Source organism: Pleurodeles waltl, chromosome 1_2, assembly GCF_031143425.1.
Source record: "Pleurodeles waltl isolate 20211129_DDA chromosome 1_2, aPleWal1.hap1.20221129, whole genome shotgun sequence".
NCBI classification, from domain to species: Eukaryota; Metazoa; Chordata; class Amphibia; order Caudata; family Salamandridae; genus Pleurodeles; species Pleurodeles waltl.
The window spans coordinates 782,623,238-782,639,942 of record NC_090437.1 but is presented as its reverse complement, the minus strand read 5'-3'; positions in this window follow the sequence as shown (position 1 = coordinate 782,639,942).

Below are 16,705 nucleotides of genomic sequence, written 5' to 3'. Positions count from 1 at the left end.
GTGTACTTTGGGAGGGGGCGTCACAGACACACTGGGAGAGGACACAGGGGACGAGTAAATGGGAGTGGAGGTGGTGAGTGCAGGTGAGCTGGGTGTGGTGCTGGGTGTTCTGGTGCGAGTCCTGGTGCCTGTAGATGTAGTGCATGCAGGTGAGAGTGTAGACGAGACTGGGAGGGAGGAGGGAGACGACGAGGATGGGGACACAGTGGAGGCATTGGATGTTGCTGTGTCTGCATGTGTGTGATGCTTGTGTGTGTGCCTGTGGGTTCTGTGGTGCCTATGTTTGCCTGAGCTACTTTTGTGTGCTGAGGTGTATGCATGCTTGTCTGATGGTGTGCTTGGGACAGGCTGGGGTACAGGGGATTGGGTCTGGGTGGAGGAAGTTGGAAGGGGGAGGCTGGAGACAGGGACAATGGCTGCCATTAGTGAAGAGGCCAGAGATTGCAGGGTTTGATGAAGGGCAGCCTGACCAGAATGAATGCCCTCCAGGAATGCATTACTGTGTTGCAACTCCCTTTCTACACCCTGGATGGCATTCACAATGGTAGACTGCCCAACAGTGAGGGACCTGAGGAGGTCAATGGCCTCCTCACTGAGGGCAGTAGGGGTGACAGGGGCAGGACCTGAGGTGCCTGGGGCGAAGGTGATGCCCACCCTCCTCGGTGAGCGGGCACGGGGCGAATGCTGAGGGGCTGCTGGGAGGGCGGTGCTGGTAGGGGAGGTGGTGGCTGTACCTGTAGAAGTGGGGGGCACAGATGGTGCCGCCACCACAAGGGAGCTCCCATCGGCGGACGAGTCCGTGTCGCTGGTTGGTGATCCGGTGACCGATGTGTAGCTCCCCTCGCCCTCCGTCCCACTGGTGCATTCTGAGTCCGTGGTGTGGCCCTCCATGGCCATGTAGGATGCAGCTCCCTCGTGCCCCGGTGCCACTGTACCTCCGCCTGATGATGCTGATGCACATAAGAACAGGGAGAGCAGAAAAGGGGGGAGGGGACGACAGAAGAAAGACAGGTTGAGTGCATGGCTTACCGCTACCGTTGGCGGACAATACAGACACAGCAGCCCCCTGCACTACGCCGTGCTCTTGGCCTCTACAGAAGCAAATCCTGCGATCTGCCCTACATGCCTATGGTGGACATCTGCACACATGGATGCCACAGGGGCATCTACACCTATACTTGGGCCACTACTGAGGTGGGGTGGAGTGCCACATGCCCTGCATTATGGAGGGGCCTAGCCTACATATTTCTGCCTGGCCTAGGTACACCCACAGCCCTCCTCCCTCAGCCAGCCCCTCAATTGCGCGCCAAGTACCCAGAAAGAGGTTGTACTCACCCCCTTGTGTCTGCTGTGATGCCCTCAAGCGCCCATCCAACTCAGGGTAGGCCACCGCCAGGATCCGGAACATCAGGGGAGTCATGGTGCGACGGGCACCCCTCCCACGTTGGGAGACCATCCCCAGCTGAGCCTCCGCCGTCTTCTTGCTACAGCGGCGAATGTCCTCCCATCTCTTCCGGCAGTTTGTGCCCCGTCTCTGGTGGGCCCCCAGGGTCCGGACTTCCTTGGCGATGGCACGCCAAATGTCCTTCTTCTGGTGGGCGCTGACCTACATGACCTGCACAAGGAAAGAAGAGAAGTCATTACCAACTGCACCATCAATGTAAGTGTCCCCCCTCCCTACCCTTGCCATGTGGCACATGCATTCACATGCATTCATGTTCCCTGAACTCAGCCCCCTTCCCTCTTACAACCAGCCCTCTCCACCCAGGCATAGCCCATACAACGTGCTTCCTGTGTACTTACCTGTTGGTCTGGAGGACCGTAGAGTAGCGTGTACTGGGGGAGGACCCCGTCTACTAGTTTCTCCAACTCCTGAGCAGTGAAGGCAGGGGCCCTTTCCCCAGACGCAGCAGCCATTGTTGCTTCCAGACCGAGGTCACAGCAGCACTAGCAGTGTAGGTCCTCTCCTGTCGAAGGTCAGGTATCGAGTGATTGAACAGATAGAAAATGGTGGTCACGTCCGCGGCGGTGCGTGTCATCACCGCCGGCGCGCCTGTTCATTGGCTCCTGGGACCCATAGGGTCCAATGTTAACCAATGCAGCATTACGCCGCTGTCTACGACCGCCTACCGCGACGGTGTGCAACGCCAGCGCAGTTACCTCACAATCCCATTGTCCCACTTTAGAGGTCAGACAGCCGCCATTTCAGGGGCCCACATGGCTTCTTTTACTACTGCGTCACACATAGCTAGGCCTACACTCAACACACATACAGGAAGTGTTTTGTGTTTGGTGTCGTCTTCTGTGTATCTGTGGGTACATACCAGGAACTTTGTTGACTCTGTGGTCGCTGTTGTCCTTCATAGGCACCGTCAGCTGGGACAATTGAGAAGATGGCGGAATCCTCCGGTGTACCGACCGCTGGTGGACCTGTTGACAATGGAGGAGCGACATTTACTCGTCACCTACAGGTTTGACTGTGCCACTATCCAGGAATTATGTACCCAGTTGGAGCCAGACCTGATGTCACCAATCCGCCATCCCACTGGAATTCCCCCTGACGTGCAGGTGCTGTCAGTGCTCCATTTCCTTCCAAGTGGGTCTTTTCAGACGACAGTGGTCATGGCATCTGGGATGTCCCAGCCTATGTTTTCCAACGTGTTGTCCAGAGTGTTGGCTGCCCTGCTGAAACACATAAGGAGATACATAATTTTCCCTGAGGTGGAGGATTTGGCTACAGTGAAATGTGACTTCTATGCCCTTTGACATATCCCCAACATCATAGGTGCTATTGATGGGACCCATGTAGCTCTGGTCCCCCCCACAGGAGTGAACAGGTGTACAGGAACCGGAAGAGTTATCATTCGATGAATATACAGATGGTATGTTTGGCCGACCAGTACATCTCCCAGGTTCATGCTATGTTCCCTGGCTCTGTGCATGACGCCTACATCCTGCGGAATAGAAGCGTCCCTTATATGATGGGTCAACTCCAGAGGCACCGTGTGTGGCTATTAGGGGACTCTGGTTACCCCAACCTTTCCTGGCTATTGACCCCAGTGAGGAATTCCAGGACCAGGGCAGAGGAACGCTGCAATGAGGCCCATGGGCGGACTAGGAGGGTGATCGAATGCACCTTCGGCCTCCTGAAGGCCAGGTTCAGGTGCCTCCATATGACAGGTGGTTCCCTATTCTACTCACCAAGGAAGGTGTGCCAGATCATCATCGCCTGCTGTATGCTTCACAATCTTGCTTTGCGACGCCAGGTGTCTTTTCTGCAGGAGGATGGTCCAGATGGCGGTGTTGTGGCAGCTGTGGAGCCTGTGGACAGTGATGAGGAGGAAGCTGAGGAAGAAGACAACGACAACAGGGAGTCAGTCATACAGCAATATTTCCAGTGACACACAGGTGAGAACATTTTCACTTTTACCATTACATTCACTGTCACACCTCTTCCTCTATCCTGTGTGTAATTTCATAGCATTATTTGGCAAATGAGTTGTACCTTTCCATTACGCTTTCACAGGTGTGGTTACCAACGTGTGTTATCTACTTGCATCCTTCAAGGACTTGTGATGTGTGACATAGGTATGTTGGCTTTACAACTATAAACACATTTTGACACTGTCATTGATGATACATTTTACCAAATCACAGACTGACTCCAGATTGTTTTGTGGTTCAGGGGTGTTATTTAAGTGCTCAAAAATGGAGGGGGGTTGTAATATGGTGATGGGGGACGGTGGAGGAATGTTCGTGGCAGAGTCCAGTCCATTAGTCACACAGGTGCACTGGCCATATGGGCTTTGGAAGTGGAGCTGGGGCAGTTCAAGTATGGACAGGGTAACAAAGTGGAACAGTGGAAGGACAATCAGGGTGGTCTAATTTCCTGGCGGGGGTCTTGCCATCTTGCTCTGTCCTGTTCCTGGATCTCAGGGACCGCTTGCCTGGTGGTTGTCCGTCTGCAGGGGGTGGGGTGCTGGTGTGGTGGTCCTGTGGCGGGGTGTCCTGTCCACTAGCGCCGGCGGAGGTGGTGGGCAGTTCATCGTCCATGCTAGTGTCAGGGGCCCCTTGGAGTGCCACGGTGTCCCTCAAGGTCTGCTGTATGTCCTTCAGCACCCCTACGATGGTGCCCAGGGCGGAGCTGATGGTCCTGAGCTCCTCCCTGAACCCCAAATACTGGTCCTCCTGCAGGCGCTGGCTGTCCTGAAACTTGGCCAGGACCGTCGCCATCGTCTCCTGGGAGTGGTGGTAGGCTCCCATGATGGAGGAGAGGGCCTCGTGAAGAGTGGGTTCCCTTGGCCTGTCCGCCCCCTGTCGCACAGCAGCCCTCCCAGTTCCCTTGTGTTCCTGTGCCTCCGTCCCCTGGACCGTGTGCCCACTACCACTGCCCCCAGGTCCCTGTTGTTGTTGGGGTGGTGGGTTATCCTGGGTTCCCTGTAGTGGTGGACACACCACTGATTGACGTGTCCTGGGTACGGAGGCATGAGCCCGCTGGGTGGGTGCTGTGCTGGTGTTACCAGAGGGTGGAAGGTCAGTGTTGGGCTGTGCCTGTGCAAGGGGAACCGACTGTCCCGAGGCCCACAATGGTCCGGGCTAGTCATCAGGATCCAGTAGGGCAGAGCTGCTATCGTCACTGTGGGCCTCTTCTGTGGGTGGATTGGAGTTGTCTGGACCCTCCGGTGTGGTGGCGGTCCTTCGTGATCCTGCAGGGGCATAAGTGCATGATTATTGCATGTGTGTGTGTTATGGTGTGCAATGGGTGGCTAACCATGTACCCCAGTGCAAGCATTCCTGTGGGGGGGCTTGTGTGATGATGGTTGGGGGGGTGTTCTGGATATGTGCAGTGAGCATGCCTTAGTGAGGGGTGACCATGCTTAGTTGTGTCATGGAGGGCGTGGTGTTGGGATGTGTGGTTTGTATTATGAGTACATTAGTGAGGATTTGGGGTGATAGGGGAGGGTGTGAGGGTGGGGTGTGTGATAGCATGCAGGTAGGGTGGGGGATCTGATAGTTAAGATTTGACTTACCAGTGTCCATTCCTCCACCAACTCCTCCGAGGCCCTCTGGATGCATGATGGTCAAGACTTTCTCCTCCCATGTTGTTAGTTGTGGGGGAGAAGGTGAGGGGTCCGCCACCAGTCCGCTGAACCGCGATGTTGTGCCTGGAGACCGCTTAACGCACCTTCCCCCGTAGGTCGTTCAACCTCTTCCTGATGTCCTCCCGATTTCTTGGATGCTGTCCCACAGCGTTGACCCTGTTGACTATTCTGCGCCATAGCTCCATCTTCCTGGCTATGGATGTGTGCTGCACCTGGGAGCCAAATAGCTGAGGCTCTACCCATAGGATTTCCTCCACCATGACCCTGAGCTCCTCCTCGGAAAACCGGGGGTGTCTTTGGTGTGACATGGGGTGGTGTAGGTGATGTGTGGGGTGGTGTATGTGGTGGTGAGTGTGGTGATGTGTAGTGGTGTGTGGTGTTTGGTGCGTGGATGTTGTGTGGGTGTTGGTGTTGTGTGCCTCTGTGTGGTGGGGTTGTCTATTCTGTGCTCTCTCTCTGGCCTTCGTTCGTGATTTTTTGGTCGTAGGGGTTTGTGGGTGATGTGGGTGTGTGTTTTATATAGTATTGAGTGTGTGGGATTGGTTTGGGTACGTGTATCAGGTGTGTGTATTTCGAAATGTCCAATGTGGCGGTGTTTTGGAGATGTGTGTGTATTTTGAGCGCGCGGTGTGTACCGCCAATGGAATACCGCGGTTGAAAGACCGCTGCGTGTATTCGTGGGTCGTAATAGCATGGGCGTGTTTCTGTTGGCGTGAGATGGAGGTTTTATTTTCGCCAGTTTAACACTGACCTTTGGTGTGGCGGACTTGTGTGGGTGTCTGAATTTTGGAGGATTCCGAGATGTGTGTCATAATAGCTGTGGCGGAATTCCGCGGCGGTGTATTGGCGGACTTCTGCACGGCGGTAAGCGGCTTTTACCGCCAATGTTGTAATGACCCCCTATATTGTTTTATCAGTAAAGCTGCAAGTTAGTGGAGAGCTTTTTGGACATTTCTTGGAAAGTTACTGTGTGTAGATGACAATATGTTACCACATCATGGTTTAGTAATATATTTATTACAATTGAGTGTTTAAACAAACTGAGAAACACTCCTGCCCTGATGGCAATGTTGTTAGTAAACTAAAAGAAGTTCTAGGTTATGTGGGCTAGACCACATGGGTATGTGGGCTAGATTCTTGTGATGCATGCAGCAAACTTTAGTCTACTTAGTCAAACAAAAGAGTTTTTTTTGTACTGCAGAAATGCTGAGCTACATATTTGAAGGTGCAATCATATGTGAGAATTGAGAAAAAGGCAACTCAACCTGCAGATCTAGTAACATTTTTATGATTTTTCGAGCCCTGTGCTCCACTCTTGCTGTATGCCAGTGCACTCTACCCCACTCGACAATGTACTAATGCATTCTGCACTACTGCAGTCTGCATCATGACAGTCTAGGCCACTCCACTCTACTCTGCATCACTTTACTCTATGTCACACCACACTATGCCACTCTACTCTGCAACACTGCACTCTATGCAACTGCGCTCCACGCAAATGCACTTTATGCCACTACTCTATTCCACTCCACTCTGCACTACTTCACTCTACTCTGAAACACTCTACTCTATGCCACTGCATCCTATGCCACTCTACATCACTCCACTGTTTGCCACTGCTCTATAAGCCATTCTACCCTGCAGTACTCTACTCTATGTCACTATTCTCTATGCCACTACTCTATGCCACTGCACTTTTCCCTGTACCATTCCACTTTACCCTGCACCACTCCACTGTATACCACCTCGGTCTACTCTGAAACAATGTTTTCTATGCCACTGAACTCTACGCTACTCTACTCTATTCTGCACCACTCTGCTCTACGCCACTGCCCTCTAATCTGAAAGACTCCACGCCACTGTATGCTACGAAACTCTATTCTACTCTGCATCACTGTTTTCTACACTTCTGCTCTCTGCACCACTCTACTCTGCATTACTCTACTCTGTGCCACTATACTTCTGTCACTGGACTCTATGACACTTTGCTCTGCAAGATTGCACTCTCCACCAGTGATACTTTATTATGGTGACACAAATACCAAAAATACCTTATAGACTATACTACCTTAGGAGGTAAGTAGTATATGCAGTATATACACCAGAATGTTAGAAAACAGTGAAAATAGTGAAAATCCTAATAGGCAAGTAATGTGCTTAGGGGGAACACAAACCATATACTAAAATAGTGGAATGTGAAAGTCGATTTCCCACCTAGGCAAGTGTAGTGTGTAGAGGGGTGTTTGAAGTGTAAGAAAACACCAAAGGTAAGTAATAGAACCCACCCCAGAGCCCAGGAAAGCAGGAGTAAATAACAGTAAGTTACAGTACGTTTCCTAAAACACACAAGAGCACATGATAGAAGATTATGCAAGAACCAGAAGAGACTGCAAGACACCAATGATGGATTCATGGACTTGAAGACCTGTGGAAGAAGGGGACCAAGTCCAAGAAGCACTGAAGAGTCCAGGGAGAACAGAAGTCCGTGCTAACCCAGATGAAGGTTTAGCCTTGTAAGCAAGCTGTTTATACTGCAGTCTTTGAAGTGCAGACGAGCACCCCCATTTATTATTAGGGCTCTTTGCCACCCCATACATAATATGCAGCATTAACCACCTTTTTGAAGGTTAAGACTACTCTAACTACACAGAGAGTGTCGGGATATGAGGTGATACTGTCACTATCATCTTTGAAGGTTGTGAAGTGTCATTCAGTGAATCTTGTGACATTCTTTGCTCATCCTAAATTACACTCTGAGGATGAAGCGCATAACTGTGCAGCATATATCCCTAATGAATCTAGTCCAGCAACAGAGGATCCTATTCTAGGTAGTATTGTCTATTTCATTGATGGTTTCTCTACTATTGATCAGTATACAGAAGTTAGACACACAGTTGCAACAGTAGCAAGAGCACAACAGCGTGATTCTTCAGACCCACTCCACTTAGTAGAACAGTTAATATTACCAGCTCACTATTCTGCACAAGCAACAGGTATGTGACAGAGTACACTTGAAAACAGAATGCATGACCCGCAAGGTCATAGTTAAAAGAAAACCTCTATTTGTAAGCCTAAGAGAATTTATTGCTTCAAGCACAGAAGCACTTATCTGTTGTCTCAGTAAATTAAAAGCATGACTGAAGAATTGTAGCAGGAAATTGAATTAGCCAAGGGTATGCAAAAACTGCTAAAAAGGTCTTGGAAGCAAAGTGATAAAGCACATGCACAAATACACATGCATTCAAGACTAGTAAATGGTTAGTTTGTTAAGCATTGTTAGAACTGCAATAAAGAATGTGTAATAAATAGGTTAAAGGTTAAGGGACACTGGTAAAGTGATTTTACAACACATATGTAATTGCTAAACTTACTGATTAACCTTTTTGTATTGTTCGTACTTGCTAAATAAGTGGCTGACTATGAAGCAGCAAATTAAGACCAGCTGTTTACCTGTATAGAGATAGCTGCTTCCCTGCTGTGACAGTAAAAAGCTCTGGTTTACCTTGCCCAGAGGATTCCTGTCTTAAGTTTCCCCACAACAGAACAGTAAATTAGGGAGGGAGGAAAACCCATGTATTCCAGGTCCCAGAGGAACATAATCCTCAACTTTGCCAGAACATTTGATCATATACTAGCCTGTCAAACTTTCCAATTCCATGCGGCCACCCCTCAAATGTTCACATGGGCTCAAGAAGCTCCATTATACTGCAGTGCTATCTAGACTACACAGCTATGGATTGCTAACTAACCTCTAAGTGCCATATGCAATCAAAGAAAAGACCTAAGTAACTTGCTCAGTAAGAAGTACATCTGTCAAATATTCCATAGTATATTTCCCTATCCACCCATGGAGAAGGAATGGGAATTTACAAATAAGGAGAACACAGGAAAACCACCAAACATCCATTGAGCATGATCTTGGAGAGAGGGGGGCCTGTCATAACCATCATACTGCATGAAATCCTGCCCTGCCTGACTACAATGGAAGGAAAGCCATCACAGACAAGAAGCACCCCAGACAACAGAACGCACCTCAATTACTCACCCAATGACCCACAAGCCAGCACAGCACCATTGTATAAAGGGAACAAATAGATGCTGGCACCCCAATCAGACTGGGATCTGAAACTGCCAGTACACTGGACACGCCATTTAAACAGAAGGTAAAGTTAGAAGAAGGGAGTAAAAGAAGGGTCACGCTAGCCTTAGGGAACACATGACAGCAGCAAGGAAAAAGCAAATCAGCAGGAAATTAACAAAATCTATTCACCTTTTCAAACATTTAAAGAAAACCAATTACTCCCCAAGTGGCTGGGTTTTCCAACTAAAAGAAGAAATGGAAGCAATTAATATGATCTGCAACTGCAAAAAAGCAAATAGATCCTGGCAAGAGGAAGCTATAATCACAGTCTGAGGAAAATTATTGTATGGAAAAACCTCACCCACAGACAGTTCCAACAAAGAAACTTCACAGACCTCTCACAATTGAATGCAGGTTCCCAGACAGAAGAAAAGCAACTGGAAGGGGAGTTGATAGCCCATAGTTTAACAACAAGTTGGCTAGTGGCATGAAAAAGCAAACTCTGCCTAAACTAGTAATATTGGTAGCTCCAACAATCAAAATTTTAGTGTGACAACACTGACCAGCACCAACGTTAAAGGCACATTTTCAGTAAGTGGGTTGGAGGCATGAAAATGTAAAAGTCCACTACTCGACCTAAGGCTAGCGATATGGATAGAGCAGCTGATCAGAATTTCAACATGACACCTCTGAGTGAGAAGAAAGTGGCAATAAGCTGCTGATGAAAGATATACACTCCGCCTTCTTTAATGACGCAAAGGACATGAAGAAAATATGTAACAGAAAAAACCTCTTCCTCACCAATTCAGCCACAGTGACCAATCTAGAATGACTGATGTCCCTCAGGAACAAAGAGTTCTACAGGCTATCAAGCAAAATGAGTGCAGGAAGATTTATGACAAAAATCAACAAGCAAGGAGAGACAGTTAAGAATTTATCCTTTTGGGAACAGGCAGGAGCTTCTTAATAAACTTCAAACTGAATAGAAATCCATCAGCATCTTTGGCAGAACAAGTTAGAATAATCATACCTCCAGCCGATCCTGTTATTCAAGCAGTTGCAAAAAGACTCCTCTCACATGAAAATGATGACCAAAGTATGAACAAGTATGAACAAGTATGAACACAAAATAAGAATGAAAACTTCACAATGTTGTGCTTAAAGCATCCTTGAGTAATGTCAGAATAAGAAGCAAATGAAATAACTCCTTTCATAGAAGAAATCCAACTGACTGCATGCCAAATTGTCAATCCAGAAAGCCTGCCTCAAGCAGAAGAGACCCTATGCTGGCAGACCACAAATGCTGCTGAAGCTCACTTCTGCAGCAAGAAACCTCCTTATAAAATAGACTAAGAGAGAGAAGGGATCTGAATGTCAGGCGAGCTGGAGTTATGGAGGTGGTAGCTGAGAGAACCTATGAGGAAGAACACACAAACAACTCCTAAGGAATGACCTTCAAAACTCCCCTAGGTTGCTACAATGAACAGCCTATCAGAAAAGAGTCCTGAACCAAAGTTCAATTCTGACTAGCTCAGGACAAAAAATTACGCCTCCTGGAATATACCTCCTTCTGAAGGCATGTCAAAGGCAAGCCCCTCAGCACCCATCCCCATCACGTCAGCCATGCTTCTGGTGAGCCTTCCCAAAGCTCACCTATTCAGGTGTATTCTGGGGTAGATCTACTTAATCTCCAAAAGCCACCTTGTAATTACCAATTGGATTTTTCCACTGATTCTTGCCCTGAAACTAACTGCCCCTTCTATCCTTTCTCTCTGGTTTCCAATGGACAATGTACTGACCACTATCCAACCTGTACTCCTAGTTCGAGTCCCACCCAAACCTGTGTGGTTGAGAATCAGCAGGCTGAGCTATTTTGCACTTTTTTCTCTGCCTGTTTGATTAATTGTAGATCTTTACCCAAACACAATTCAGATGTTTTTAACTTACTTTTAGAGGATAAGTGGGATTTAATGTTTCTTACTGAAACATGGTTGAAGGATTCTTCTATACCAGGTTTAGCACTATCCACCCCCCGGATACTTAATGCAGGTGGATGTATAGTGTCTGGAGCCTTATTTTATAGACCTCATGATGGTCCTAATGATACTCTACTTTCAGACCTGTTGGACCAACTATCACTACTTTACTCTAACTTTACAGTTTTAGGTGACTTCAATTTATATGTTAGTAAGGCAAATTGCTCAATGGCTATGCAGGTTCTAACTACTTTAGATGGATTCATCTTAGAGCAACCAGTGGATGGTCTGAAACATAAGGCCGGCCACTCTTTGGATCTCATTTTTTCCAACCCTCTGAATAGCTCTATTAGTCCAGCATTTGAGCTAACCTGATCCCCAATCACTTGTTGAAACTTTTTAGGATCTTTACACCTTTGCCGATCAAGCAACAGACTGTATTTCAGAACACCTCTAGAGTATGGCATCACATTTTGGAAACTACTTTAATAGATACTCTCTAATCTATTCCTCTGGAATTATCAGGCTCTATCGATTTGAATGTAGAAATCTTTACCAGCTGGCTTGCTGAGGAGTTTGATCTTATTGTTCCTAAAGAAACTTCAGTTATCAGAAGCTCTATGCCATCAGCTCTTTGATTCTCAACTGCCTTCAAAGATTAAGGGGGTCATTCTGACCCTGGCGGTCACCGACCGCCAGGGCCAACGACCGCGGAAGCACCGCCAACAGGCTGGCGGTGCTTCCATGGGCATTCTGACCGCGGCGGTACAGCCGCGGTCAGAAACGGGAAACCGGCGGTGTCCCGCCGGTTTCCCGCTGCCCCAGGGAATCCTCCACTGCGGCGCTGCTTGCAGCGCCGCCATTGGGATTCCGACCCCCTTACCGCCATCCTGTTCCGGGCGGTTTTCACCGCCGGGAACAGGATGGCGGTAACGGGTGTCGTGGGGCCCCTGGGGGCCCCTGCAGTGCCCATGCCAATGGCATGGGCACTGCAGGGGCCCCCTAACAGGGCCCCACATTGATTTTCAGTGTCTGCCAAGCAGACACTGAAAATCGTGACGGGTGCCACTGCACCCGTCGCACGCCTTCAACTCCGCCGGCTCCATTCGGAGCCGGCTTCCTCGTTGAAGGCGCTTTCCCGCTGGGCCGGCGGGCGGGCTTCTGGCGGTCGCCCGCCAGCCCAGCGGGAAAGCCAGAATGGCCGCCGCGGTCATTTGACCGCAGTGCGGTCATTCGGCGGCTCCCGCCGGGCATGCAGTTACCGCCGCCGGCGGGAGTCGGAATGACCCCCTAAGTCTCAGTGCCAGTCATTAGAACATTTATGGAGGAAATAATGGGGGTCATTACAACCCTGGCGGACGGTGTTAAAGATGCGGTAATACCGCAAACAGGCCGGCGGACAAAAAAAGGGAATCATGACCCTGGCGGAAACCGCCAACAAAGACAGCCACTTTAACACACCGCCCGCCACGGCGGTACAGACAAGCAACGCAGCGGTTACCGCCAACAGACAGGCGTGAGACAATGTACCGCCCACACTATTACAACCCGACAATCTGCCACCTTTTACGGGGCGGATGCACCGCGGATAAAAACACGGCGGAAACAGCTTTTGCTATGGGAAAACGCTCACCTGAACACAACTCACGAGGAAGGAGGACACCATGGAACCCGAATTACAAATCCTACCTGCCCTTGTTTTTCTGCTCCTTTACGACCAACAGCTACGTAGGCGCAGAAGATACTGGTGAGTACTGCACCTACGACACGGGGAGGCAAAAGTTGGGGACACACCCAACAAACACCCCCACCCTCGCATATCACAACATACACACCAATGCAGTCACAAAAATCACAGTAACAACCCACAATCCCCCCGGAAGAATGCAAAGACAATGCGAAATTCGAGCAAACATTGTAATGTGCCAATATACATGTCATACAAAAAAATACAGATATACATATCTCAAAATCAAAAGTATTGCAGATATGTACACAACAATGTCCGTGCACCAACAGTCCAAAAAAGCATGGGCGAGGCCCACAATAGATACCTGACCAAAATCGGAGAGAACACTGCCGGGGCATCAGATAGAAACACTACAGGCACCTCAGGGGGAAGGGAAGGGGGGCACCTCAGCCAGATGAATGCGAAGCCAGATCCACGACGGGGCTCCATGCCCATTGATGTATCCTGGGGAGTGCAAAGCCACAGTCTCTCAAGTCACTACAGTGGGTGGTTTTCCCACTGTGCCATCCTGGGGAGTGCAAAACCACAGTCTCTCAAGTCACTACAGTGGGTGGTTTGCCCACTGTGCCATCCTGGGGAGTGCAAAGCCACAGTCTCTCAAGTAGATGCAGGTCTCCACTGGATGTGGAGGGGGACTGGTGCCCAGACTGGATGAGTCTCCACGTGAAAGTACCTGTCCTGTCACTGTCCCAGCTGCACATGGGATAAGGATGCCTGATGTGGCTGTCCATTCATTCCTACACGGTGCATGCCAGTTCAGCGGTGCTTTGCCATAGCGGTCTTTGCCCTGTTCAGCGGTGCTTTGCCATGGCGGTCTTTGCCCTGTTCAGCGGTGCTTTGATATGGCGTTTCAGGACTGTTCAGCGGTGCTTTGCCATGGCGGTCTTTGCCCTGTTCAGCGGTGCTTTGACATGGCGTTTCAGGACTATTCAGCGGTGCTCTGCCATGGCGGTCTTTGCCCTGTTCAGCGGTGCTTTGACATGGCGTTTCAGGACTGATCAGCGGTGCTTTGCCATGGCGGTCTTTGCCCTGTTCAGCGGTGCTTTGACATGGCGTTTCAGGACTCTTCAGCGGTGCTTTGCCATGGCGGTCTTTGCCCTGTTCAGCAGTGCTTTGCCATGGCGTTTCAGGACTGTTCAGCGGTGCTTTGCCATGGCGGTCTTTGCCCTGTTCACCAGTGCTTTGACATGGCGATTCAGGACTGTTCAGCTGGGCTTTGCCATGGCGGTCTTTGCCCTGTTCAGCGGTGCTTTGACATGGCGGTTCTGATACGGACATTGGTGTGTGGCATGACGATCTCTACACTGGGCATTGGTGTGTGGCATGACGATCTCTACAATGGGCATTGGTGTGTGGCATGACGTTCCATCATTGCCCAGCGGGGCTGTGGCATCCTGGCCCCTCATGGGCTGTGACTCCGGCGGTGGTCTCCTGACCAGTGACAATACTTGTGCCCTCCTGGGCTGTGACTCTGGCGGTGGTCTCTGGACCATTGACGATACTTGTGCCCTCCTGGGCTGTGACTCCGGCGGTGGTCTCTGGACCAGTGACGATACTTGTGCCCTTCTGGGCTGTGACTCCGGCGGTGGTCTCTGGACCAGTGACGATACTTGGGCCCTCCTGGGCTGTGACTCTGGCGGTGGTCTCTGGACCAGTAACAACGGTGCTGGCGGTTCTGTCTCGACCACCGGAAATGATGGCGCACTTCTCCGCCGTGACACTCACAACAGGCTGGGGAGACTTCCTCTGGCCGTTCCCCACCTTTGGTGGAGTCACAGCTGACTCTCCAATCCCCTTGGAACCCATGTCAGTTGTTTTCCCACCAGGAGTCTTAACACGGTCCCGTTGTCCACTCTCCAATTTTAGAGCCTTTACAGGGGGTGGGCTGCAAGTGCCTTGGCTCCGGGTCCTACTGCCTGCCCTGGTGGCCGGTGCACTTCAAAAACCTTGAACAGGCACCACTGGTATTGGAGGCTTTTTGGCTGAGGTGCTACGACGGGACTGATGAATTGGAAGGGGGAGTGGGGGCAAAAAGGTCACCTTTACAGAGGGACAGTTTCTGACGAACACTGGGATGGGTAGCTGGAGGGGGTCTGGGCGTGGAGGAAGAGGAGGTGGTTGTCGGAGGTGTCACTTTAGGTGTTTTGGGTGCAGGTGCAGGTACTGGAGGCTGTCGTGCGGTGGATGGATGTTGGGTGAGTGATTGCCGGCGTTTGTGTACTTTGGGAGGGGGCGTCACAGACACACTGGGAGAGGACACATGGGACGTGTAAATGGCAGTGGAGGTGGTGAGTGCAGGTGAGCGGCTTGTAGTGCTGGGTGTCCTGGTGCGATTCATGGTGCCTGTAGATGTGGTGCAGGCAGGTGTGTGTGTAGACGAGACTGAGAGGGAGGAGGGAGAAGAGGAGGAGGGGGACACAGTGGAGGCAGTGGATGTTGTTGTGTCTGTATGTGGCTGAGGCTTGCGTGAGTGCCTGTGGTGTGTGTGGTGCCTATGTTTGCTTGAGCTACTTGGGTGTGTTGACTTGTGTGCATGCTGGTCTGTAGGTGTGCTTGAGATGGGCTGGGGTACAGGAGATTGGGTCTGGGTGGAGGAAGTTGGAGGGGGGAGGCTAGACACAGGGACAATGGCTGCCATCAGTGCTGAGGCCAGAGATTGCAGGGTTCGCTGAAGGACAGCCTGACCAGAATGAATGCCCTTCAGGAATGCATTACCATGTTGCAACTCCATTTCTACACCCTGGATGGCATTCACAATGGTAGACTGCCCAACAGTGAGTGACCTGAGGAGGTCAATGGCCTCCTCACTGAGGGTAGCAGGGGTGACTGGGACAGGGCCTGAGGTGCCTGGGGCGAAGGTGATGCCCACCCTCCTGGGTGAGCAGGCACGGGGCGAACGCTGAGGGGCTGCTGGGAGGGTGGTGCTGGTAGGGGGGGTGGTGGCTGTACCTGTAGGAGTGGGGCGCACAGGTGGTGCCGCCACCACAGGGGAGCTCCCATCGACGGACAAGTCCGTGTCGCTGGTTGGTGATCCGGTGGCCGACGAGAAGCTCCCCTCGCCCTCTGTCCCACTGGTACATTCAGAGTCTGTGGTGTGGCCCTCCATGGCCATGTGGGATGCAGCTCCCTCGTGCTCCGGTGCCACTGTATCTCCGCCTGATGATGCTGATGTACAAAAGGACAGGGAGAGCAGGAAAAAAGGGGGAGACAGAGCAAACAGAGTTCTAGTGCATGGCATGCCGCTACCGTTGGCGGACAAGACAGACGCAGCAGCCCCCTGCATTACGCCGTGCTCCTGACCTCTGCACATGCAATTTCTGGGACTTGGCCTACATGGCAATGGTGGGAATCTGCGCACATGGATGCCACAGGGGCAACTATACCTCAACTTGGCACTCTGCTGAGGTGGGGTTGAGTGCCACATGGCCTACATTATGGAGGGGCCTTGCCTACCTAACTCGCCCTGGCCTAGGGACACCCACAGTCCACCTCCCCCACCCAGACCCCTCCACTGCACGCAAAGTCCGCTGAATGAGGTTGTACTCCCCCCCTTGTGTCTGCTGTGATGTCCTCAAGCGCCCATCCAACTCCGGGTAGGCCACCGCCAGGATCCGGAACATCAGGGGGGTCATGGTGCGATGGGAACCCCTCCCACATTGGGAGGCCATCCCCAGCTGAGCCTCCGCCGTCTTCTTGCTGCAGCGGCGAATGTCCTCCCATCTCTTACGGCAGTGGGTGCCCCGTCTCTGGTGGGCCCCCAGGGTCCGGACCTCCTTGGCGATGGCACGCCAAATGT